Below are 26,067 nucleotides of genomic sequence, written 5' to 3'. Positions count from 1 at the left end.
AAGTGCCCAGATCTGATACAACGCTGCTTACCTTGGGAGAAGCAAAAACCCTGTCTCAGAGGGACACAGATTAACACAGTAATCCTTTAAGCCATCAGATAGTGTTATCTCATTATTTGTAGCTATTCCCTAACAAAGAATCCTTCATCTCCTGTACTCTCATTTGCACTCCTATCTCTACTTATAAACACTGGCCACATAATTTAAGAAATTCCTATTATTAAGAAACCCTGTTTTTGATGGTCTCAACTCAGCAAATTACTTGACATCATTTTTTCATTAATTACATAGAGAACCAAAAACTACATCCCACATTAACAAGGCAAAGCTGTAGGAAACAAAGAAACCAGAAGCAGAACTGATGAATGTTCCCAGTGTCTTTCCTGTTAAGGCACCTTCTATTCAGAGTATAAAATTTGTTTTAAATGTACATAAAAATGTATCAGGAAAAATAATTCACTTTTAGGCCGTTACATATACATACATGGGTGCTATTGCTATGAAAGGATCTATTTCTGCAGCCTCCAGAATGCTCAGAAATAAGTTAAAGAACGACTCAACTGCAGAAACATGGGTACTGCTGCTGTGCTGACACGGAAAATCAAGTCAGAAATGTTGGAAAGGAAACCACAATTCTTTATTGTCAACTTGCAGAAGATTAAAGAAATGAATTTGTAAAAAAAACCCAACCACACTTTTTTACAATTCTGTTTATAGAAGTTAAAGCCAGCTATAGAAATAAAAAATAATTGTCTAGAGATTCCATGCAAAGAATCTTGCCCTTGATGTTACAATGTCAGATTGATAAACACACTTTTTACCTGAAATATTGCTACAAGCCCTCCAACACACTTGCTGAACATCTCCTTCTGAAATAACTCCACATGATCAAGAGCCCCAGAAAAACAGGAGCATGAAAAACAGAAATTTCATCGTGCAACAGAGAAATGAAAGGCAAGGAGGAAAGAGAAGGAGGAACTGGCTGCAGCCTGGGCTCATGTGGACATGGAAAAGTGAATGTGGGGTTGCTATTCAATTTTCAAAGATGAATCCAAAGTAAAGGCAAACATTTTCTTCTTATATGTGAGTTCTGCACACCACTCACTTCACATGGAACAGAGACAAAAAACTGGAGAATATAAAGTGCACAAATAATTCACCTTTTGATTGCCTCTGTTCTGAACTCAGTGGCCCAGTTTGGCCAAATCACACAGGCCTACACTGCTTTTCTCTGTGTACCTTAAACATAATTAAAGAATAATTGACTGCAAGTATTCAGTGTCGAGTGTCCAGCTGTGTCTGTCCACGAGCTGTGGCAAAATCCCATGTCCTACACCGGGATTAACGCAAGCTTTAATTGTGCTGTGTGGGGAGCCTGGTTTAGAGTCAAAGCCACATGTTCTCTGGCATGTTCTGTGAATTGATCATGCAGATCAGTGGGCAAAACCCAATTAAAATAATACCACAACTCAGCAGTTACAGCAGCGTGCCCGTGACCTTCCATGGTGTTAGCAAGTACATTATGTTTTGCCAGTACTGATACACTTGTTCCCAAAGAAATATTTCATTATCTAGATAGTTTGAAAAATGGTAATCGTCCTGCTTTACACAATGCTAGTTAGAGCTACTTTTTTCTCTATTTTTCTGGCTTTCACAAGGAAAAACAAACAAGCCAACTTCAAAATCACTAACTTCTTTTCTTTCCATCTAAAGAGCAGGAAAATTAACTTGGAAAACAGTCCAAAATTCCTAGTTGTATGTTTATTCCCATTTGGGGAGAACACAATAGGAATATATTGTGGAATTTCAGTAATTTGGATGATGAGTTCTCTCCAGAAAGCACAGGGAACGTCATGAATACGGCTCCAAAATTGTCTAACCAGTACAGGCAGCAGGAAAGGGATGTTTCTTTCCCCCTGAGCCACTGCCTCACCATTATCCATCCCCTCTTGTTTGGATCTGTAATTCCCATCTGGAGCTTGGTGCCTGAAGCTGCACTGGCCATACAAACACCCTTTTAAAGCAACATCTTCTTTATCTCACTGTTGCATCCTCTTTTATTCTTTGTTTCATTCAGAAGACATCCTTTGAATGTTTACCAAGCACAGGGGATAGTTGATAAATAGGTAGATCAATTAGTCTGAAAAGGTCGTAAAATTCTGTTTCATTTCCCTTGAACAATTACAAATGATGAAAATTTATTTGAAGACAGAATTCTGCAACAGACTTTCATAATTAACAATCCAATGTAACAATAATTCCAATTCCCAAAGGTCCAGAAGATCAATTTTATAGTATTTTTCTCACTCGAGCATTATTTATTCATACAGTCATCTTAAAGAGGTTTTTTTTCTGCTCCGATAAAATGATTTGTCAAAGGCAAAGCATTTCCCAATGTTGTCCTTTTTTTTTAACACCAGCGAGGTGTTAAAAAACCAAGAGAATATATTTGAAGCCAATCACTAAGAGAGCCACAAGACTGCCTGAAATGCCGTGGAATTTTCTATTCCAGGCATATAATCAGAATTGCCTCTCCTGTGTCTCAGGTTTGAGTCCTGATCTAGTGTCTACATTGCTTCATTTCCCTCCTCTCTCACCCCTAAAATAATTCCAAGCACCCCACAACACAACCTTATGCTTCAATAAAGATGGATATTTCAAGAATATTTAAATTGCCTGAGCTGATAATTTTTAGGAGATGGACTTTACACTCAGTTTCCAAAGGAAGAGAGATATCTTGTGAATGCTCCACTTTAGCTGTGGTCAAAAGGAATTACAGCATAATAACTGCAGTTGTGAGACCTTTCAGAGTTCATCAATAAATCTCTGATACTATATGAAGATATGGGGAAGTTTAATCAATAATTAATGTTAATCACATTCAGTCTTAATCAATGCCAGAACTACTACTCTTCACAAAGCCCAGAGACAGCTCTGTGAGGTACAAAATCAAATTTAATTAAAGCTGTGCATGCAGAAGAGTTTTTAATGCTATCATAATTAGTTTGTTTAATACTGCAGTTTGCAAACTCCTCTGTACATTTTGCAGAGCACTTGAATATTAAATCCATTATTTGCACCTGCTGTAAGAGCCAGGTGGGCTGGTCATGTACAGCTCTCATATCTGATACTGCAGAGATGCAGAACTTCTCTCAACCTTCCAACCCCGTTGGAAAATTTGCCCAGAAATAAGTAGATAATGCCCAGAAATCCAAGCCTTCCTGAAGATCCAAATTGCCCGGGGAAGATGCATCAGAGTCACTCACCTGCCTCCTGTCAAAAGCTGCTTTTACACGTAGGTTATGACTTTCTCGGCCTCCCAGGATCATTGTGGAGAAGAGCAATTTCAGTCACTGCAAGTTATTAGGGAAAAAAAACGTTTCTTCTATAACTTGGGGATCAAAAAAGGGAAGTGGTGCCCATCGCTCCACCTGATCTCTTGAGAGGTGTGCTGATGAGGAGCCTTTCTATTTCCCTTCTCCCTGGAAAGGGGAGGCCACAGAGCAAAAAACCAAATATTTACCAACCCTCCAAAGAGTGTATTCAGTGCCAGAGCAGCTGAGTCAGGAAAGAGGGGTAAACATTCCCTGAACCCTGCTCTTTGGAGCCTCTTCTCTAACCATTCCAGCTCCGCCGGGAGGCGTCTATTTTCACACATCATAAATTAGGTAAATGTTAACCCATTCACACTGACCGCCGCCTACAGTGGTACATTTCACACCCCAGGCAAAGAAAAGGAAAAACCCTGTTTGTTCTGCCATTATTTCCCATTCACACTGGCAAATGTCACCAGTCAAAGGACTGATGATAACGTGGTTTTGCTGAGAAACAAGACAGCTACGTGCTCTGATTTTTAGTTGATTAAGATCTAAGTTTTCCTTCTGATAACTATTTTTTTTTTTCATTTATAAAAATAGAAATTCTGCCTTGCTTTCAATCCTAGTGTTAATGTAGGAATTAATATTGCAACTCATACCAATATTTTTAGTTTCACCCATTTGGATAGCTGCCTCAAGCTGCCAGGTATAAAAGTAAGCAGGACCCTAGAGATTTGTGAGCTCAAGACCTTAAGAACTCAGCCATTCTCTAGCAGTCAGGTTTGACTAAAATCCAGCAGTAAAAAATCCTTTGGCATGAAATAAACAATCGGAAGGCAAGAGCAGAAAATGGAAATTCCATGAGCAAGTGTGCCGCCACCACGGTGAGGAATACCATAGATTACCTGCCCCGATGGCTCTTATTGCTCCTTATATATATATATATATATATTTATTTATTTATTTTTTAAATTAAGCACAGAGAGAAATTTGCTCTGTCTGTATTTTTCTGCCTTAAGCATTCCTGATTGCTGCAAGGTTGAGTCTTGTTAAAGAGCAGTCTTGCATCATTATATATTTCACTGACCATTTACTGTAATGCTGAATGACCGATCAATTGGCGGTTAAACTGCTCATTAAGAAAAAAGTACAAGTTTCTCTAAACTCAGCTACTCCATTTTTCTCCCAATCATTTCCTCGGTCTATTAATGGGCAGGTTTTTTCCTGCTGTTCAATAGTTCAAAGTTAGATTTACCTTATTCTGTGTAGTGTAAAGCACTTAGGCAGCTTTAAAGGGAAAGGACTTTTTGAGAAGCTTCTTTAGAGCCCAAATGACAGTAATAACATACATCTTAAATGCTGAATTTTCATGTTAAAGCATCAATTCAATAATCTGTGATCTGTGAAAAAGCAAAGTTATTTTTCTGTGATTTTATTTGTTACAATGAACCGACTGCAATTCTCAGGGACAAATTATGCAGGCTATAAAATCTAAATTTAAAAATTTGACACTAATGGAAACTCCAATACACAGACAGAAACCTACTTAGTCAGCAGCCACAAATCAGGACCAACATTTTCTTTCAATAACCTTTGCAACTTGTCTTGCAGGTTAAAAGGGCTTATTAATGAAACCAAAAGCAAATTCTTCCACAGGTGCAGCTCCTCAGTTTTTCACCCCCTCACTCCAGCCTGGCAAGGTGGGGTCTGTGCACAAGAACCCATCTGTGTCACTTCAGATGATCCCAAGTTATCTACATCATATGAACCTCTTCTTTTTTGTCTTCTTGACAAGACTGAGACTGTATATATATATATGTATGATTAAGTAACATGAGCAGATCTTCAGAACTGAGATATTAATGACTCATGAAACACAGGTGAGTGCTCATCTGCATAAAACCCATAAAACTCATGGTTAGATTGAGCACTGCCTCATTCATTACATCACCACGTATCCCCTTTTTCCACATAGATGGGTCTGCAGCACTTGAGCTCCAAGCTGGAGGACCAGATGCCAAAAAAATAAAAGGCACCTGTTTTCTAAAGCTCAGGAGCAATTCACCCATCTTACAGCACTGTAACCAGTCAAAACTTTCTAAAGGCACCATTAAAAGCTACGTGCCTCCATTCAGAAGCCTCTGAAAGAGCAGAATTATCATCTCAAACACCTGCACGTGAAAATTAAATTAAAAATCCCCACATGCCTCCAAATCACTGACAAGCTGATCTCCACGGGGGATGGAAGCAGTGGGGGGACCAGTGAGGAAGGATGGATGAAGAGCAGGAAAAACTTGGAGAAGACATGCTGAAGAGCCCAGAGGAGCAGGGGGACCATGAGAAAATAGGAAATAGTTTTGGCCAACAGCCTGACCAGGAGCAGCCTGGAACAGCCAGAAGCACCGTTCTGGTCCAGGCCTTGCTGCCTGCAGGGATTCACAGAAATTCATCCCTCACTTCTCCTCCAGAGAGAAACTGAGCAGGAAACTGAAAATTTGTGAACCAGTTGTGCTAAAAAGAAAAAAAAAAAAAAAAAAAAGAAGAGGAAGCAATGCATCTCAACAGCTTTACTCTGACTAGCACTGTTTGCCAAACAGCATTTTAGAAACAGGGTAAAGCACTTTTACTGTAATTTTTTCATCCAGTTTCAGTGCTCACAATAGAACTGCAACCTTCTGTATTTTGAGACAGTTTAGTTCCTTAATACTAATGGGAAATGCCTATCATGTGGATCTTTTAGTCAGATTAAAGGTGTGATTCTCCTGATCTGCTTTCTTCAATAAGCAGTCTTTTCTGTATGGTTTCTTTCTCATCTGTTTAAGCATATTTGCAAAATCTGGCAGTCTGGATCTCATCAGGTAGAGGGAAATATAAATGTGACAAGTTTGGAGCTGAAAGACCAAACAGTCTGTGTGACATCTGGGAAGGAGATTTTATATTTTGGAGGAAGGAAGCCACTCATAACCAAGCACAAAAATCAGAAGTTGTTATTTGGCAGCACTTGGAATTTTTTTTTAATCTTATTTGTAGTTTTGCACAGAATGCATCCAGAACATGCAGAAGAAATAGCAGTTTACCACAAAAAATCCAATTTATCACATTTGCCACCAATATGTATAAAGAGTGTAGAGAGAGGAACCATTTTCTTCCATTTTTGCTTTGAAACTCTGCCACCTGTGGAAAAGCTGCAATAGAATAATCTGCATGGTCAGAATAGACCACGTACCTCCAATGCCAGTTTAATGCAGCTTCTGAGAATTTTGTAATAGTAAAGGGAAGATTTGTTTGGGTTCTTTGCATTTTTAAAAAGCAAGTTCTTGAGTTTGCAGTTTTGTAAGTCAATCATAACTTCAATCCTATTACCATTTTTTATTTTTGGCTTGACTGGGTTTGAAAAATTTTCATCAAATCTCTTTAAGAACACTACTGATAACCTGTTCAAGTTTATATTAGTATTTGTTGCCATTTAGTGGTAATGATGAAGTCAAAATATCTGTGTTTAGGAAGACAAGGTAGGATATGATAAGGAAACCCAGTACTGCTGTTATAACCATGAAAAATATCAAGTCCCTATCGAGAAGAAAAACCTGAATTCTTTCACTTAATCTCACAGGAGCTAAAACTGCAACACTTATGTTTGATTTAGAGATGAAAATAGGCAATAGAGAGATAACATGGAGCCATCTGTCCTGATGCACCAAGTGTTCTGATGGGGAAGTCACTGGACTTTCAGTTTATGAGCAGGTTTTATACCCACTGCCAAAGCAGACAGGACTGCAAATGAAATAAATCATCTGTGATTTAAATATCACCAATAAACAGCCCCAGACTTCTAATACAGAGCCTGTATTAGAATCCCTCACCTGTTTTGCTTTTGTGAGCTGCATTACTTCAGTTGGTTCTTGGAATGAGGACATGCTCAGCCTCAGACCTTTACAAACTCTTATTTCACTGCTGTATGTAGGACAATCAAAGTAAAACATGCAAATAGCAGAGGGAAGCAGTGACCATCTGGAAAGACATTTAATATGTTTATATATCCAAGCAGCTCTTCACAACAGTAGCATGAGCAGATTTTTGCCCTTTACTGATTTTTTTTGCTCTTCTCTCATTTTGAATAAAAAAGGCTTTGTTTTACACAGAAAACTCCAATTTGGATCCCCCCTAATTCATAGAGTTCTGCATGATTCCCAAACACAGGGACTGAAATAGCACTCCATGACTTAGTAATAAAGATAAAACAACCACCATAAACTTTATTGAGATCTGGAAACACAACCTCAGAGTCACTCTAATAAAGGCAGCGTGAGGCACAGGCAGCACTGAGTGATTCTGCTCTAAAACATTCTAAAAAAATCCAGCAAGGTTTCTAAAAAGCCACACAGTTTTCAGATTCAACTCTATTTTAAAATGAGAACAAAATATGTACTTAGATAAGTCACCTCTCTCTCTCTCTAACTAGGTATATATTAATAAGCCTCTATTTCTAGATCATATAAAGTTATAACATAAAACAAATAAATGCCAAGAGGTGGATTTTACTTGAATGCGAGGCCTAAAAGCTATCACTGCCTCTTTAACTTTTAAGTATAAGTCTTTCTCACAATAAAATAGTCAACTACCTCCCCACTGAACTATAAAGAACAGATTTAGTGGATACATTATTAGCACTCTACTCTGTTCCTAGACCTCTGCAGCAGAAAGCCAAATTAAATGCTGGCCTAAGCAAGATCAATTCGGTTGCAGTCAGCAGAGATGCATCAGCCTACCTGTGATCACAACACCGTTTGCAAATGAAGGACTGCCAACAGTAGAGAAATCGTGATGAACAGTACCTGAAAGTGTTGTTTCCTTTACATACACATGGCTTTTGAATTAAGTCCAAAAGTAATGATTTTCTCACCTAATTGAAAACAATGGCTTTTAGGGGCCCTGTATATTAACTCTGGAGAGGGAATTCTGACAGCATCCGTAGCAGTGAACAATAAGGAGGAATTAAAACACACCCTTCTGTTCCAGCCATTTTCACATGGCTGCAGCAACACTTTGCAACACAGAAGGAAATAGTTTGACAGAGATATTAGAGTGGCCTAAAAAGTGATGGTTTTAAGGGAGAAGCAGCTATGTGGGATTCCATAAAGCAGGAACTGCAATGATCCTCTTGAATGTAGTGAGACAAATGAAGGTCAATGAGTACATGAATAAATTGGAGTGAAATGCAAGTTCCTCGGGCTGTGTTGTTCTGGAGCAGCATTCCAGCATTCTGAAGCAGCAAAGTCAACATACAGATCCTGACTGCTTTTGAGATGTAGCTTGATCAATTTATTTTACAATCCCTTTCCTATGCCTGACTGCACCAGTAGGAAACTGGAATCAGTCATGCAGGATGTTCCTTCCACCACTCTCCCTTGCTAAGAGACATAAAGAATATCTTAAATGCTTGTATTGTTTAATTTTAAAAAATCAGTGGAGTGACTTTTCTAGTTAGCTGGAGCTCTTGTGCTGGTACAGAGGGAAGCAGGCTCTGCCAAGGTAAGGATATAATTTGCAGTGACTGCAATTTGAGTGCACCTGGATGGAGATGCCCAAGGAACGCTGTGATGAACTGACAAGATCATCACAAAATGCACAGGAAGTAAATAGCTGCTCCCAGCTGTGCACAGGCTTTTTAAACAATAATGTTTTGGCATGATCCTGCAGAGATTAACATCGATACATAAATATGGAAAGGCACTTTCTACGGTGGCATGGCTCTTTTTCCTCAGTGCAGATTAAACAATTTAGCAAAACCATTAAAACCCATTCTAATTTGGGATCTCTCCATGCATGTGTGAGTAGGCACAGGCAGACTTGTGTTCAGACCCCCTAAATGTAATATCTGAACTCTGATCTGAGGCTGTTTATATCGTGATTGTCAAATTAAGGGCTCAGTTTTGCCTCTGCATCATTCAGTTGGATAAATATCCCACTCCTAGTTCACAGTTCACAGGGTGGTGATGCACAGTTAAGTCTGGGAAAGGAAATAAAGCTACACCTTAAATTTAATTTTCTGTAAACATAGAGTTGTATTTTCACTCACACCTATTTGATTTATCACTTTTCAATAAAAAGATGGAGTTAAGTGCCCTTGTGTTTGAAAATGGCTCTCAATGTGCACAAAATGATGCCTGTTGCTAATGTAAGAAATCTTTTCTCCACTGACATGTTAAATCTTCCACATCTGTTATCAATGCCCAGGGTGGGTTCTTCCATTTATGGTAACTTGGAATAACCGTAAAGGTGCTTAAGTATGAAAGAGTAAAATGCAGAAAATTGGTGCTTATATTTGTTAGAAAATTACAAAAAAGAAAGATGTTTGTGATCATCATTGTTACTTTATTACCAAGAATAAAAAGTTCTTACATTTTATTTTCTTCTGTCATTTTTTCGGTTGGTTAGTTAGTTTTCTGTATTTTTGGTTCTGTATTTTTTTTGTTTGTTTGTTTGTTGCTGTTGTTTTTAACTGTTTGTTTTGAAGACATTTTCTACTTTAAACAAAGTTGACAGTAATCACTATATGTAATAAGGGTGTGCTGGAAGTAACTGGAAGGCCAACTATGAACTATGGAGAGATACTAAAAGTTCATTTTATCATAAGGTACAAATTCTGTCACTATAAATCCAACAATGTAAAAATTCAGATGTTTCTAATAAGTCTTGACTTGTGCAGAACTTTAACTCATAGCTATTACTTTTAGGTTATATATTTTTAAGTCTTTTAAATTAACAAAAAAAGGAAGGATCTGGTCTTCCCTGCTGTAATTTAATACAGACCTCTTCTAAAATGCTGTATCTTTAGGCTGGATTATACCAGCATCTAACTTGGATCTTAACAAATACAGTTTTAATTAATCACACTCTTTTTTTTCTCATGAATTTCAATGGTTTGTCTAAAACACCGTAATCCAGAAATACTTCCATGTCATATCAGAAAGCTAATAATCTTGCTAACCACTCTTTTGCTGACAGAGCACACTGTCCTCATTTGCAGAATGTGACAAATTTAGAATTTGAAAGGAAACAAAACGCCTTTAACAAGGTGTAAAGCACAATTTCCGAAAAAAGCTTCATCACCTCGCTGAATTCATACTTTCCTCTAAAACCAGTCTGATGAAATACAGCTGGAGATAGCACTAAACAGTTCCATTAATTAATTGGCAACCTGCTGACACTAATTAAGCTATGAAAATTCAACTCTCTCACACCAGATTTTGAACATTAGTCGGTTACATTTGTTGGGAAGTTTGCCTCGTGTCTCTAACACAACCAGAAAGGAGGAAATGAACTTTGTGGTTAACATGTGTGGGAACAAAGTAACCTATTATTGGAAAAATGAGATATTAAACCTTGCACTGATACAGGGAAGCTGTGCTGAAGAAGCCCTTTCTGATAGATTCCCTCAGAAGAGGATTTACGGCCATCCCAACTGCAGCCATCTTCTCACTGCACAGGAAAGTATCCCAAAACAGCAGCGGCACAGGGCAGGGTAATTAATTTATTTAATCCTCTGCCACCCTCTGTAAGGTGCCTCAAATCTTCACTTCAGCCATCCACCAGTCAAGATTTCCTGCAGTAACTGGGAGAAAACATCCAAACTCTTTTACCCACTTCTTTCTAAAGCTCTCGTAAAGCATCTAACAAGACCTCACTTAACATTTTAACAGTTAATTACACAGTAACAAGGAAGATTTATTATTTAATGTCTCAAGGCCTACTGGCAATGAGAGGCTCTGCTATAATCTGAGTGGACACTAATGAACACCATCTGGTGCTCCTTCCCTTTCCAAAATCCCAGACACATCTCGTGAGGAAGGTTTCGATGCTGTGTTGGAAATGTGCTCACCCTGATCTGTATCCACATTATTTACTAACAATCTAAACAAAAAGAGGAACATAGTGCAGAATAAAAATATTGTCTACTTTTCTTGCAATCCTAACTGCTTCAGGGACCATAAGATTCAACAAGCAACTAATTTTTTTAAAAATAGAAGTTATCATGGAAAAGTAGCACATAACTTTCCTGCTTTTTCTTTTTTCAGTTTTCTGTTTCACATGAGACTTACCAGTTAAATCACTTCGCCTTCATATAATACAGTACAGCACAATTTTCCCACCTCACCATATTTTCAGAAATCTAATTAATTGGAAGGTGTTAATTAATTTTGAATCTACAGGAAAGCAGTTTTCTGAAACAATTTTATAAGAATTGATTTATATAAAGGGTCTGTAACCTAATAAGCTTTCAGTTCTGAAATTCTCAGTTTGCACCTGGCAAATCAGCCAGGAATGTGACAAACTTATGGTGATGAATGGCTCATTTATCAAATGCAAAAATCTTAAAAAATTAAAATAATGAAAAAAAAAGAAGTCTGCATATATACAGGTCACATCCTCCCCTGTAAACACACACCCCTCGTTCTAAGACATGAGCTTTGTGTTAAGGCTGTAGCTCAGTGTAAAGTCAAATAAAATTCCCCCTTTCTGTGCAGGTTAAGCTGACTCGCTATGAGCCCCAAGGGTGGCAAGATCTGAAGAAATGCATCTGACCCTTCCCTTAAATCCTTCTTGCTGTGGTTGAGCAAATGGGGAAAAGGTGATGCTTAAAAGTTTCTTGTACTGTTGCCAACTAGGAATAATCAGTCACTGAAAAATAATGGGGGCCTCTTTGCCTCAGTCACTGTGATAAAAATCAGTGAGACGAGGACATGATCAGCACCACCAGAATCAGTCTCTTTACAATGTGCTGATTGAAATACACAAAATAGAATAAAAAATAAAGAATTTAATAAAGAATATTTGCTTTTCATTTAGGGTGGAGAAGAACCATACTGAGCAGTGTAACATTCCTACTTCTAAACTTTATTATACTCTCATTTACTACAGCCATAACTGTAATATTTTATCATAAGATTAGAGTGCAATTGACAACACGCTGGATAATGCATTTGATTAATAGATGATCTAAAGTACAATGTTGGCTTGTATCCCACAGTGCTCACAGGGATTCCATTTCTCAGCCTACCTCATGTTATCCAACTTTGGGAACACCTTCAAAATGCTGTGAAGTCAGACTGGCAGCAAGGCCACCATGGGGTGAGATAACACTGAGATTATCATGTGCACCAGAATCTGCTTGGAGGCTTTACTTGGGCACAAAGCAAGGTCAGACAAGAGCAAATGGGATAAGGCCATTTTAGAGACTGAGCTTCGCATTTAGACATTTGATTATTTTGCAAGCGAGATTCACAAATTAATTCCAGAACTAAGTCTTTTATGAACGTTTATTTATATAATGACAGTAAAAAAATTGGGTGATTAAGGGTGAATGGCTTTTGTTCAAGGGGATACTGTCACATGAGGGCTGGGACGAGGAGTTGTTTAATGCAGTGAAGGATTGTGTCTCATAGTCAGAATAGCTCTCATAATGTCATCTTCTGGGTGATTGGCAGTTTCTAACTCTATAACTTTTCACAAAACTACCAAAAAAAAAAAAAATAGGGAAAGGAAGAGAGGCAAAAAGTGAAAGCAGTATCTTATTTTAATAGCACTTTTTTTACTCTATTGTAATTAAAAATACTTGGATATTACAAAGAAGTAAATACTAATAGTCAAAAGTAGTCCCCTCTTCTATTGGGGACTGAATCCTTCAATTTTCCTGGAGACAACAACGTGAAAACTGAGACAATGAAGGTTGTATTGATAATAGGAAGGAAAAAAGTTCAAGCCATGCCTGGAGCATAAAATGGAGAGCACAAGTCGAAGGAAAAAATCATGAAAGATGCATGACTATTACATTCACATGTATTACTGTTAAGTGCATTCATTAAATGATCATAAAGAATATATGACATTAAAATGAAAGCGAAGATCACAGTCCCTAATAGAACTTGATAATTTCAGAGTGTGAAAAGCAGCAGACCATGACAACAATTTAAACTAAGAACACTAAATCTCGCATTCCAGCTTTCACTGCAAGCAAAGGGAACAAAAAAAATACCCGGAGTAAATGATAGAAGTGACAAAAGAAAACGTGACATCGAATTTTAGGCTACGCTGGCATAACACACAATGAAGCAATCATTTCTTTTGAAACCATTACAGAATTATCTGATCATTAACCATGTAGAGAAATGCTTTGGTTCTGAATGTATACACGCTGCAAATCTCCTGAAAACACATGTCCTGATAAATGAGTCGTTGTGATTGTGACCAGGACATTTGCTGTTTGAAGCCCTTTATATTCCGTTGTGGTTTATATCATCTGCATTATTTCACATAATGGGTTATAACAGATCGTTTGGCCGGGGTTTTGACACCTCTGCATGAGGCTATGTTTAACACCTCATCAGTTGGTATACATATGCTAATTGTTGCTGTTTAGCACCTGTTTTCTCCTTTCCTGCTGTTCAGGCACAACACTCAACTACCACAACTCTGCCTTTGCAGTGTTTGCAGAGCATTTCACCATCTTGCAGAGTAAATCAGATCTTTTGAAAATGTAGCAGAGAAAATTCTGCCCCCATTTCGAGTAGTAAAATGGTTGAAGTGTAACCTCTCGTCATTAATTACTTTTTTCCCACTAGTTTTATTAATATATTAAAAAAGAGCAAATCAGCTATGGAGAATGGGAAGGGACTGACTTGATGCAGGAGCCTCTCCTCATCAGTTTTGGAACTTCTTTGTGGCCGTTGTCACCAATTTCCACACCATGAACACACTGGTGCACTGACCACCCCACCACGCTTGTTACCTGACCGTGCTTGGACAATAATTCTCAGATTAACCACAACCCACTGATTTCCATGAGTTCGCAATCAAGGAATTCAGCCATTTGCACTCTGTGCCACTGGAATGGAAATTGTTGATGAAGCCGACAGGGACTGCTCAAATGGCAGTTCCACATCTCTGTCTTGATTTCTCAAGGTCTTAAAACTCACTCTCTCTCATCATTTCACTGCTGTGATGAGTTTTCTTCTTGGAAAGTAAATGAAGGATGTGAGCAAACGGCGAGAACACGTTAGAATTTATGACAAGAATTTATGCAGGGCTTTTGATCAGAGAATTTCAAGGATAAATTAGAAGACAACCACAGAACTTCAGCGTTCCTGAACTTCAAAACCAGTGGAAGGCCTGCCAAATGTGGGTGAAAAGGAAATAAGGAACAGAAAATGATTGCTAGAATGAACTACTACAATCATCACCCAAGAAACACTAAATGACTTTAATATGAGTAATCCTCTTGAAGGTTCCCGTGATATACACTTGAATACCAGCACTGAAATATTAGTCAGTACTAAAGGAATACACAAGCCTTTTGTGACAGCAATCAGCAGAAATGTACATAATGACCATCCTTAATTTAAAACTCAGATATGTCCTCAATTTTAACAGGTAATTATCGATTGTGGAAGTGGAACCTCACATACTGCAAAGTCTTGCCCTCATAGAATCACACTCTAGGCTCTTGAGCGATGTTTCCATTGCTATATTTGTTAATTAGGACAGCAGCACGGCTGCTGCAGATATTAGGATATTTTAAAGCTCGGAGCAAAAGGAGAGCAACATCAGTGCTTCAGGCTCTACTGTTTGAGCTTTCAAGATAACCTGAAACATAATTTGGCTTCATGTTGTAAGCAGGTCTGGAGCCAAATTCAGCACTCCCAGCTGAGCTAGTCTAGATATCACATGTAGCTGTGGCAGAGAAATGTATAAAAGAGCAGAAATTTGACCAATTTAATTTGAAGAACAGAAAACATTGTATAAAGCTTTCCAGCTCCTTGACATTGAAAATAATGGTGTCTGACAGTTCTAGGGTTAAGTAGCCACTCATTCAGCACAGCATCGTTTATCTGCCAACAGTATGTGTCTCTTGTTGTTACTTCAAAGAAAAAATTCAATAAAAATTTAAATAAAAACAGATCTGTCACTATAAAGCTTTAATATTTTACACCAAACTCAATCTCTTTCCTTTGTAAAGTGCTTTCATACTTCCTGAACTCGTCCTGCAGTACACAATTCTCATTTTTTTAAAAGAAAGAAACCATGAATCACCTTTAAACATCTACACTTTCCTGAAACATTAACATTTATTTTTAATAGGCATCACTCTGAAAAGGCTTCACTAAGTACTGTAGAATGTTAAAGAATTCTGTAGATTGAGAGAACTAAGGATATATAATGAGCATCATTGCATACAAACTGGTTACTTGGTTAAGAATTCATGATTTAGAATATAACAGTAATTATTTAATGCAATTAATTCCAAATGCTCTCTCCTAAAGTACATTTGTTGTTACTGACTGCATATACTATGCTATAAATATACCCTGAAATAAGTGAAACAAAGGATTCAGTTATTCAAGGCCATGTCCTCTCTATGTATTTCTGCCCAATTTTTCCTTTGCCTCCCACATATTTTATGAAACTGACAATTAAATGCTGCACAATCACTGCTTATGTCAGACTTTTTGTTTTAAAGTTGCTAGATTTGAGAAATCAGAGACATTTTATGAGAGATAATTAATGTCTCTCTTCTGTAAGTGCACTTGGCAAGGTATAATCTCTCCATTTTAAGCTGTCTCCCACATATATTTTAATAATAAAATCATTATTCTATTTAGAAACTTCTCATATTATTTAGCAATTCAGCTGTGGACTGTAACTACTTTGAGAAGAAAAAACGTGACTTATCGGCCCCATGTAACAGATTCAGATTATAACAGCCTCAATAAAAACATTTTTTAAACTTTGATTGCACACCCTAAAAGCAAAATTAACAATCTGCCAAAGCCAATATGTTCAAATAAAGAAAAGTTATAAAATATGACCATAATTTTATACATACTCAGTTCTATTTGATTTTAAAAGTTTCTTCCAGCATCTATTTTCTATCCCAGTCACGAGTTTATAACCATGCTACAAATTACAGCAATAAAATTTTGTGAAGAAGATTACAATAAAATTGTCATTTCATGTCAACTTTACTGGGAAAAATATATGCATTAACATGATAACAGGAATAATCTATTACCTTATTTAAGTATCTTCATTATTTGAAATGATAGTTGCTCCACACTGTTTGCCAAAATACGTTAAGTGGTTTTGAAAGTCATAAATCTCTGCCACTCTCTTCCTTATACAAGTGTTAACTATAAAGTTCTGTCATAAATTATGAAACAAAAGGGTTTAAGCCAACCCAATAATATGAAATCTGTTCTTTCAATAATAAAATCTGCGCAGCTGGGAGCTGCTCATTATTTATTTAGCTTCTGCAAACCAACACCTCTATTTGTTTCCTTGTAACTTCACTGTTTTCCTTGCTTTTCCTAGGGAAAAAAAACCCCACAACCCACAAAAACCAAGACAAAGTGGAGCTGTGTCTCCTCACTGCTGTGTGTTGCACCATTCCCTGGGCCAATCTGCCTCTGTCACCCCATTTTGTCACCAGTTATCAGCTCAGGTGATCAATAACAGTCCAATGAAGACGTGTTCCTGCCACCACCACCACCAAAAATAATCTATCCGAAATCTCCAAATAACCTAAATGTGATCTCAGATACCCATACGGCAATCCTGTGAATTACTTAGAGTTTTTATTTGTTAATTTATAACTTTTCTGAAAACTGGTCACATGTCTCTGCCTGAGAGGAAAAACAAAAACCACACCCAAAGTAAGCCACAGTGGAACAGAATCCCCACAAACAGTAGAAACATGATCAAGTGCTGGTCAAAGCCACTCTTTCTGAAATTACTTCAGAAATACATCCACGCTGCATCCTGCGCATCCAAATTGCCACACAGCCCTTCCATTGTGTTCTGGAACATGTGTGGGTTCAGCTGCGGGCTCCCCCTTACTGCCCTCTGAGAGCAGGCCACCTTCTGAAAAGCAAAAGCAGGAAGGCAAAGAAGATGTAAAATAAATAACTAAATCTGTTTAAAAACCCTTAAATGTACTGCAGTATTTGTAGCTGGTGGTACACAAGCTTTCAGTGGTGGAACACCAATGAACCACTGTACTAGAACACGGAGGAGGTGACACAAAAAGGCAAAACCTGTGGATTTAGAGAAGGGGTAAGGGGCACCCTGTGCTTTTCAGGAGGCTGCTCTCACCCTCCCAGCCTGGCTCAGCTGCTGCTCTCTCTGCAGCTCATTCTAACCAGGATGGCTCAGACGCAACCAAATGTCATAGGTTAGCAAGCATAGGCCCGGAAGGGATGTCCTTGCTGAAGGGTGCTGACAGCTTCCTCTGGGACCTGATAGAACCTATCAGCTGGCCAGTTTGAATATGGACAATTCTCTAAGCCACTTAAAGTTGTGATCACCTCTGTGATCCACATTTAAGAATAGGCAAACTCCCCCTCCAAGCTCTCTCTCGTTTCCGGCGCTGGGACAGGTGGCTGCGGGCCCCGTGTGGGGGCCAGCGGGCCCAGCCAGGCCCTGCTTGGGCCAGGCCGGGCCGGGCCACGGCCATCCTGGAGCCATGGACCTGTTCCAGCCGTGGAACCCCCCCCACTGCCTTGCCGTGGGCAGCCGGAGCGGCTCCGCTCTCCCCCCTCTCCACTGCGATAAGAAAAATTCAACATTCCAGCTGCAAAGCTGCAAGGCCGAGGTGAGATTAACCCTTTTATTGCTGTGAAGAGCTGAAAACCTGAGGGAAGAGAGAGAGGAGATGCTTAAAGCTGAAATTCTGTTGTGAAGCTATGATATATCAGAGTATCCCGTTGTAATTTCATGAAGATACGGGGGGTGGAGTGTTCAACTCGTGAGCAAAAGCACCTGCGGTGAGATAGGCAGATGCTGACGCAGCTGTAATTTCATGAGAAGTTTGGACAGGGAGAGATGAACCAGATGAGGACTTTTGCTCCAAATGGGAAAGGAGAAAACCTCAGTCCCTAGAGATGAACCAGATGAGGACTTTTGCTCCAAATGGGAAAGGAGAAAACCTCAGTCCCTAGAGATGCTCCCAGAGATAGTCCTAACAATGAAGGTGAGGAAGACCCTTTGCTCCCAGGGAAGGAGAAGGGCCTCTGTTTTTGTTTCTGAACAGCTTAACCTTAAAATTGTACCCCAAAAAACTTCAAGAGTGGACCCTCGAACGCGGGAAAACCAATTGCTATCTGTGTGCGACCTTGAACAAGCTGCAAGTTGGGGGAAGGGACTCACACGCAGGCAGAGAGACTCCTCTTCCTAAATGGACTGAACAATATTTGGAAGTGGGCGGCTGTCTTGTTGTGATAATGTGTTCATAACATGAGCAAGAAGAGACTTCTCTTCCTAAATGGACTGAACAAGGTTATTATGGAAGTGGTAACAGACTGAACATCTTAAGGGTTGTCTTTTCACATTGTCAGTGGGAGAAGGGAGGAAGGTGGGGGGAGGAGGAGAGTTCTGAAGGTGGTATAATTTTTTTTCTTTCCTCTTTTAGGTCTGTTAATAAACTTCTTTATATTCTTTCAAGTTTGGTGCCTGCTTTGCATTTCTCCTAATTCTTATCTCACAGAAGATAAACAGTAATGAGTATTTTGGACCAAACCACTACACCAATCCTGGAGAAGAAAGAGTCGCAGCCTGCAGAAGTGAAGGGCTGGGATTGGAGCAGTCAGCACAGCTGGGCTGGCTTTGAGGCTCACTTGTCAGAGCAGAACAGGATCAGAACAGAACAGTGTCTAAAACAGAACAGAGCTTAAAAAATTTGAGTCCCCTTAGGAAAGTGCACTAATGAGGCAGTCTATCTGTAAGATCTAATTCCAAGCAATAGGCACACTGGAGAGCTCTGCTCACACCCGCAAGTCAAAGGACAGGAATAATCTCCTTCTCAAAAAGCCAGCAGAATTTCTGTAATGAAAGTGGGGAAAATGAAGCAGCACAAACTAAGCTCAGCTTTGCAAGTCCAGGATGGAATACAGGACCCTACTTCCATTGGTATTTGTCAGCAGTTAGCACACATCCTGCATTTACTAGTGACACAACCTGCTTTGCTCCTCTGAAAAGAATAATCTTGACTTCCTGTTGGAGCATGAGTTTGCAAAGAGCCAAGGAGATAGCTGGGAGGCTGCAAAATACTTACCTGAACCAAAGAGCTGATGAAAATAATGCCCAGGACTCAAAAGTGCAGGAAAAGCCAGCTGCACTCCAGATGTGGGAGGTGTGAGTTAAAGGGGACTCCTTGACTTAACCTTGATTAGATAATTGTGAAAATAATGGTAGGAAAGGTCACCTGCTTGCTTCTGTCCACACAGCAGTGCTGAGGTTTCCAAAGAGATAAGGTGACATCCACGTGAAATCATTTTGGACAGCAAGAGATTCAGAGAAACGGCTCCTCCCAGCAGGGCCTGGACAGGAGACCTCTGGGTGAGGCTCTTGGGGTGTGCTGGTGCTGGGCTGGCAGCTGGACAAGATGGTCTTGAAGGCCTCTGCCAACACTGATGACTCTGTAGCTTCACCTGCAGAGGACAGGAGTTCAGATACTCCTCTGCACATCTTTAAACCTCCTCCTAGCTGCCTTTCAGATGGCAGAGATCAACAACCCCCGACTGTGGGACCTGTGCTGAATGCATCCATTTTAAGAGAATAGCATAAAAAACTTATTTTAGCAAATCTGGAACAAAGTATATAAAAATTCTTGGCACTTCAAGCGAAGAAAATTTCTTCCCTCTTCCTGATTTACATCTGACAATAATGCCATAATGCATACAATACACAAAATACTCTTTTATGCTCTAGAAATACTACACAAATAAAGTTTGAAATCTTCCTGTGGAACTGAAAATGTGCAATCAATGAAAGCCCAACAGTTAATCAATGGTAGTTTCATCAGTGATTACTTTATGTAAGGGCAGCCTTCCTCAAGTCCTTGATTTAAAAACTAGAAGTTAATTCAAAGCAACACGAGGCAGCCAGAAAAGCAGTCTGCCACCTCAAAAGTCACATATTTGAAAGTTATTTTACATCCAAAAGAAAGCCTACTGCTAATAATCACCACAAAAGTAGCAGAGGATTTCATAATATACCCAAAAATTAATGTAATCAAAAAAATGTGTTTTCCAGGGGACAAAAAAGAGCAACCTTTTAATATTTGTAGAAGTCTGGTAAAATAGCAATTGGTACAGTGAAGCTTGCAACTAGCAAGAAAACAATGAGTGCCTTTCTGACTCTTCCCATTACCTGTTATGACATTCATAAAGTCCCAGTATTTCAGACAAGTTCAAATGAAGACATAATTCTCTCTGAAATTCAGAGGCATTATCAGATAAACAGAGTTAATCAACACTCTAAATCGTTGAATGCTGTGGATTTTAATTCCAACAGCAGCCTTCATACCTGCACCTAACAGTGCAATTTTAGCAGGTTTTTTGCAGTTCAGTGAAAGCGAAGGTCAATGTGTAACCCATTCGCTGTTAAAACAGAAACTTCAAAAAACACTCACATCAGAGCAGAGAAAATCTGGAAGCAGCAGTAGGACGAGCCTGCTTGGCTCAAAGAAACCTGTGCCAAAAAGGAGAAGAACACAACCCCAAAGTGATGGACAGACTGGGAGTAAGCACTGGTGCAGCTCCAGCTGCCTCTGTCTCCAAGGCTTCTCCAGTGTTCACTGATTAACTGAGTCAGGATATTACAGAGAGTTTACAGAGCACGCACAGGGAGAGCTCAGCTCTGCAGCCTAACAGCAAAGTTAAATATCTGCAGCCCTCTCGCTGGCTTTCGATCCTGCTCGGTTTCTCAATATCCCTTTCTGTTGCCTTTTCTACTTTTCATCGCTCTTCTGCCATGGCACAGAGGGTAACCTTTGGCTAAAATTGAAGAAGGAAAGATTAATTTTGCTTTAACAAAGAAAGGTTAAATGTACAGAACATGTACCTCGAAGCCCATCCACTCCAAAGGAAGTTCTTCTTGACCTATTAGATGTATGTCCAAAACAGTTCCTGTCCTAAATGCAAAGGCACCTGTTAGCAGATAAACAATAAAAATGCTCCATTTTTTCCCTAATTCTCAGATTCTTTATATCATTCTAAGTCAAGACTAGAGAAAAAAAAATTCCTGAACACCTGATACTTTCCTTTAGCAGGATCAACACTACTGTGAAAGCAAAATTGTGTAAGTCAGTCTTATTCAGAGAAATAGGTTCTATAGTGAAAAAATTCATTTTATTGTAGCAGGCAAAATGTAATATTAGGAACACTTTATTTCTGGTGGAACTAGGTCATAGCTGCACATTTACAGGCATAAGAACAGAAGCTTTAATAAACAGGATTAGTCCTATCAACATTGAAAAGAATATGACTAATTACATCTAAGGAAATTAGAACTATACAGAATCTTTAAATGAAACTGGTGATCAGAATTTATTCCATTTTTTGTTTTCTTCATTCTGCAATATGTTTTATTCCCCTGGAATGAAGTACTGGTGCACACTTGGTAGGTGTGCTCAACAGCACTCAAACAGAAAATTGTATTTGTTCTTGGATTTGCTAAAAGAAAGAAAAAAGGAAGTCACAGGTGAGGGAAACACACTTTGCTCTGTGCCCTTCTTGAGACTTCCCTCAGGCTGGACTACGTGTACCTTTTGGTCACAGCTGAAGATAACCAACAGCATTGCTTTCATAGACATTGAAAAAAGAATAAATTAAAGCTGTTAACAAGATCAGCAAGGCAGTTTGACTGCCAGTGCACTCTAGGTGCTGCTTCAGAGTGGTATTAAACCCTCCAACCCACTGCTCTGCCAAACACCTTCACCTTGAGGGTCACCTGGCAACCAGCAGCCCTCACCTGGGACTACTCCTCCTTTCTGTCTCTTATGGGTATGATTTAACCCTCTGCTTGCAAGAGTTCCCCCTTCCCTCCCCAAATATAGCCTGGACAAAATTTAATGATAACTTTTCAAAAATTCTTTTCCCCTGGCATTTGTCTTTTATTTGCTCACTTCTGAATAGATTTTTCTTTCTATCTTTTTTGTTTTGGTTTTTTTTTTTTTAGTGGTGTCATGACTGATTTCTTTCTTTATCTGTGAAATTAGAAAATAAGAAAAAATTGTTAAAAAATCATGCACAACCTGCAATTTTCCAATAAGAAGCAGCAACTCCTCCTATCTGCCACTGGAAGTAGCTACTCAACATTATTAAGTACCTCTAGTTCCCCACAGCTAGACAAATCCCAAAGTACCTCCTTTACTGCATTTCTTTATTGATGAGGTTTGTCATTTTATGGGATGTGGTACAATAGAAAGCAATTAAGTCACTGATGCACACAAATGTTACCTTTTTGCAACGCGTCAGCAGCAATAATCTTCTTTCAAATATGCTGAGAAGCAGCTATAAACCTTCTCCTGCCAGAGGCAAGCTCTGGTGAGTCTCGTTGTGCTGAAAGTTCCTCACAGAGGGTGTTGCTTAAAGTCTGCATTCATCAAAAATAGCGATAATTAAGGTGCACAAGTAGCTCCACTTTGGCATGGCTCAAAGAAAATAGCCTCTGAATCATCTCTCAGCTTTCCAAAACAGTTTATTTGATCTCTTTAGTGGCTCTGTGTGAGAAGCTTGAGGAAGGCATGAAGGCCGGGTACTATTTTCATGCCTTATTCATCTCAGGAAAGGGGTGATTAGCTGGGTCACAGGAATCAAGGAACCCCAGGATTTTAACATTCCATCCGCTAGCAGAACGCCTCTGAATTGAACATTTTCAGACCCCTGATTTCAGTCAGGATTAAAACCTTTTTCCCTTAACCTTGCTGAAAGTATCACTTTTGACTTCACCAGGAGCAGAAAGAAATGAAAGTCTGATCCTCTCCTCAACCTTTACAAGTCAGCTAAATAAAAGGTATTACAGCATGCAATTGCTTGAAGCAGTAATATTCATTGAAATGAAGAATTTTTTCCCCCAAGAACGAGAAAACACTTGATATTTGCTGAAGGAAATGGAAATATTTCATGGAGCAATTTATAGAAGCGGCATTTTCACTGGAAACAGTCTGAACCAAATCATTCAATCACAATTTATATCTAGAAGTGGAATGTTGGACAGATTAAAAAAAAAGGGACCTCATGCACAAAACTTGTTTCTGAATAAGCTGAGGCTGTAAACTACGGCCGTCATTCATGGAGAAACAACTCCCAGGGCCAGTAATTCCAGCAGTGACAGCCTGGCCTGGGGGACTGCAGGCATCGGGCAGGAAGCACAAACTACTCCGCAATAATTTTGATTCCAGTTACAGTTTATGGCCCTGTGGAAATCACTTCATTTTTCTATCTCAGGTTTTTTTCATTTCTATGAGGAGGAGGATGTGCATTTTCCTACAAACCTCTTTCAGAGGGGAGGTGGGCAATTACAACTTGCAAAGCTTTTCGAGGTAACAAATCTCTTTGGATCAAGCTGTGTGTTTTAAGAAGCCTGCCATCTCCATAAATCTGCCTCCAAACAGCTCATGGCACCAGAAAAACTAACCTGGATTTTGATTATACTTTCAGACTGAAATAAAAGTGACCTAAGGAAGTACAAATTAATTGTTTCAATATCAAACATTAACCCTCCCTGCAGCTGGGGAGAAATTTCTCAGCATCAGTGATGGTGATGAATTGCAGGACCCCTGCAATTAGCACCACTGCAAGCTCCTAACTTAGCAAGTACTCCCACTGCAGGAACTCTGGTGTGTGTGTATGTGTGTACATATATTTATACACACACGTCTCCCAGATGAGTTTGTCAATGATTTTTTACATTATTTTTGGTACACATATATTTCCATTTCATGTTGCACATTATATAAACACACAGATGGAAACTCAAACACATCAAAAAAGATTCCAGCCGGTAACTCCGAGATACTGCTTTGCATTTTATACCAGCCTTCATTTTTATCTTTTCTCCCAAAGCAATTAGCAAACAGTTGTTTGTTTCATAAGCTGACAAGGTAGGAATAGTGGTGAAACATTACTAAACCTAGAGCTGTCCTTCAAACTTCAAGCACTTAATGGAGTTGAAAGGAATTGCAGATTCTGTGCACAGCCAAAAATAAGATGCAGGACTTGCAGAGCACAATTCCTCTCATATCACACCATTCTCCTGATGTGCATCTTTCCCCTTAATTACTATAGAGGGACTCTGTGGTCACATAGTTCTTCATCTGGGAACTGTGGGTAGCTTGGAGAATCCTTGTTCTCCCACTTTCTGTATCTTCCAGTCTGTTTATCCATATGACCACAGCAGGTTAAACGTGGCCGATATCAGTCCCAGAAGTAAATTTATAATAGTACTTGGATTAGTCATCACCTAGGAGTACTGAAAGTTTTAGGCAAAAGATCTTGCTTTTCATACTCTTTTATTGTTTTATTTATATGTGCCACTGTTCTCTAAAAATGCATTCACCTTGTGATTATTTCTCCATTGACTGAAAGGCACAATGACAATAAGGCCTGTGCATTTTTTTCACTATATTGAGCACATTCCAATAATTTCAGCCCTTCTCTCTGTTAGCAGCTACCTACAGAGTATAGTCTACAGTGAGTGGCTTGAGAAAGTGAAAAGCACTTACTTTGTCCCCCGAGACCAAAACCTTCCAATCCCTACTTTGAGGTTGCTCTGGGCTGGAGACACGATTCCATTCTCCTAAACAGCAGCACCATACATTGCTGCAATTCCACAGGGTCATTCCTTATGTAAATTCTCATTAGGAGAGGCTTGGGTAACATTACATTTGCAACATCCCTCTCCAGATTCTGTATTTTAAAATCCAGCTCTGAGGCTAAAGCAGCTCTTTCATTAACTCACAAATGCCAGACACAACACTTGGCTTGGCAGCCACACACAAGTTTCTTGGAATGTTTACAGACAAAAATCCTTTCCCTTGACCAAAACAATAAAAGGAATTATACCCACAGTTTTGGTCTGAAGATTTGTACATAGGACAGCTGGAACAGAAAGTTAATGGAAAGTCAGTGTTGGTTGATACAGCTCCATACAACATTCCAAACCCATTGACCTTCTGAGGGTAATGTGGCACCATTATTCATTCCAACTGGGGACATCTCAAGAGAGAAACCCACAGCATTCATTTCTCTTAAATGTTATTTTTTGGGCATTGCAACACAAAGGATGCTTGTAGAAATGGCAATAATTAAGAGATTTAAATTAAACCACAGTTAGAAAGCCATTAATATATTCACTTTCCACAGATTTTGAGCTAGATATTGAGGAAAGTATGATTCTCTGGCCCCAAAGTGGCAAATTAGTTCCCACTAGGTGATCTAATACTAGACTGTATGGGTCAGCTGTTTGTAAAATATGATTATAAAAAAAAGAAAGAAAAAAAAGTAAATTTCCTTTTTGCTTGTTATAACAAAATGACTTAACAACAAGATATGGCACTTAGTGCAATGCTTTATATGGTGGTGTTGGTTCAAAGGTTAGACTCAATCTTGGAGGTCTTTTCCAACCTAAATGACTCTGATTCCACAAGGTGGTTTCATTTTGATTACATAAAAGACCCTGTCATGTCCCTGTGTTCTAACATTTTCCAAAATGAATAAGCATTAAAGAACAGACATGAAGGAACTTGGTTGATTGCCTAAAGGATACTGTTTTGGCAAAATTTTCTTAGCATAAAAGTGGTTTTGGAAACCCCTTCACAGAGACTGTGGGACCATGCACAAACTGAGAAACCTCACAGCTGTGCTGTTGGTTAACTGATGCTGCCGTGGCTTTTAAGCACCACAGTGAAGAGTTG

General features: G+C 39.0%; 1 long non-coding RNA gene across 1 annotated transcript; it reads right to left on the bottom strand.

The window, feature by feature from the left end:
• Window positions 1–12,949: 12,949 nt before the first annotated feature.
• Window positions 12,950–25,587, bottom strand: LOC116451213. Its single transcript, XR_004243129.1, has 3 exons — window positions 21,213–25,587; window positions 19,573–19,798; window positions 12,950–17,234 (listed from the first exon to the last, which is right to left on the bottom strand). It is a non-coding gene; the product is annotated as an uncharacterized LOC116451213 (long non-coding RNA).
• Between the last annotated feature and the right edge of the window lie 480 nt (window positions 25,588–26,067).

This window comes from Corvus moneduloides, chromosome 14 (genome assembly GCF_009650955.1).
Source record: "Corvus moneduloides isolate bCorMon1 chromosome 14, bCorMon1.pri, whole genome shotgun sequence".
Classification (NCBI taxonomy): domain Eukaryota; kingdom Metazoa; phylum Chordata; class Aves; order Passeriformes; family Corvidae; genus Corvus; species Corvus moneduloides.
Note: the sequence above shows the minus strand (reverse complement) of the source record. Positions and strands in the feature narration are given on the sequence as shown.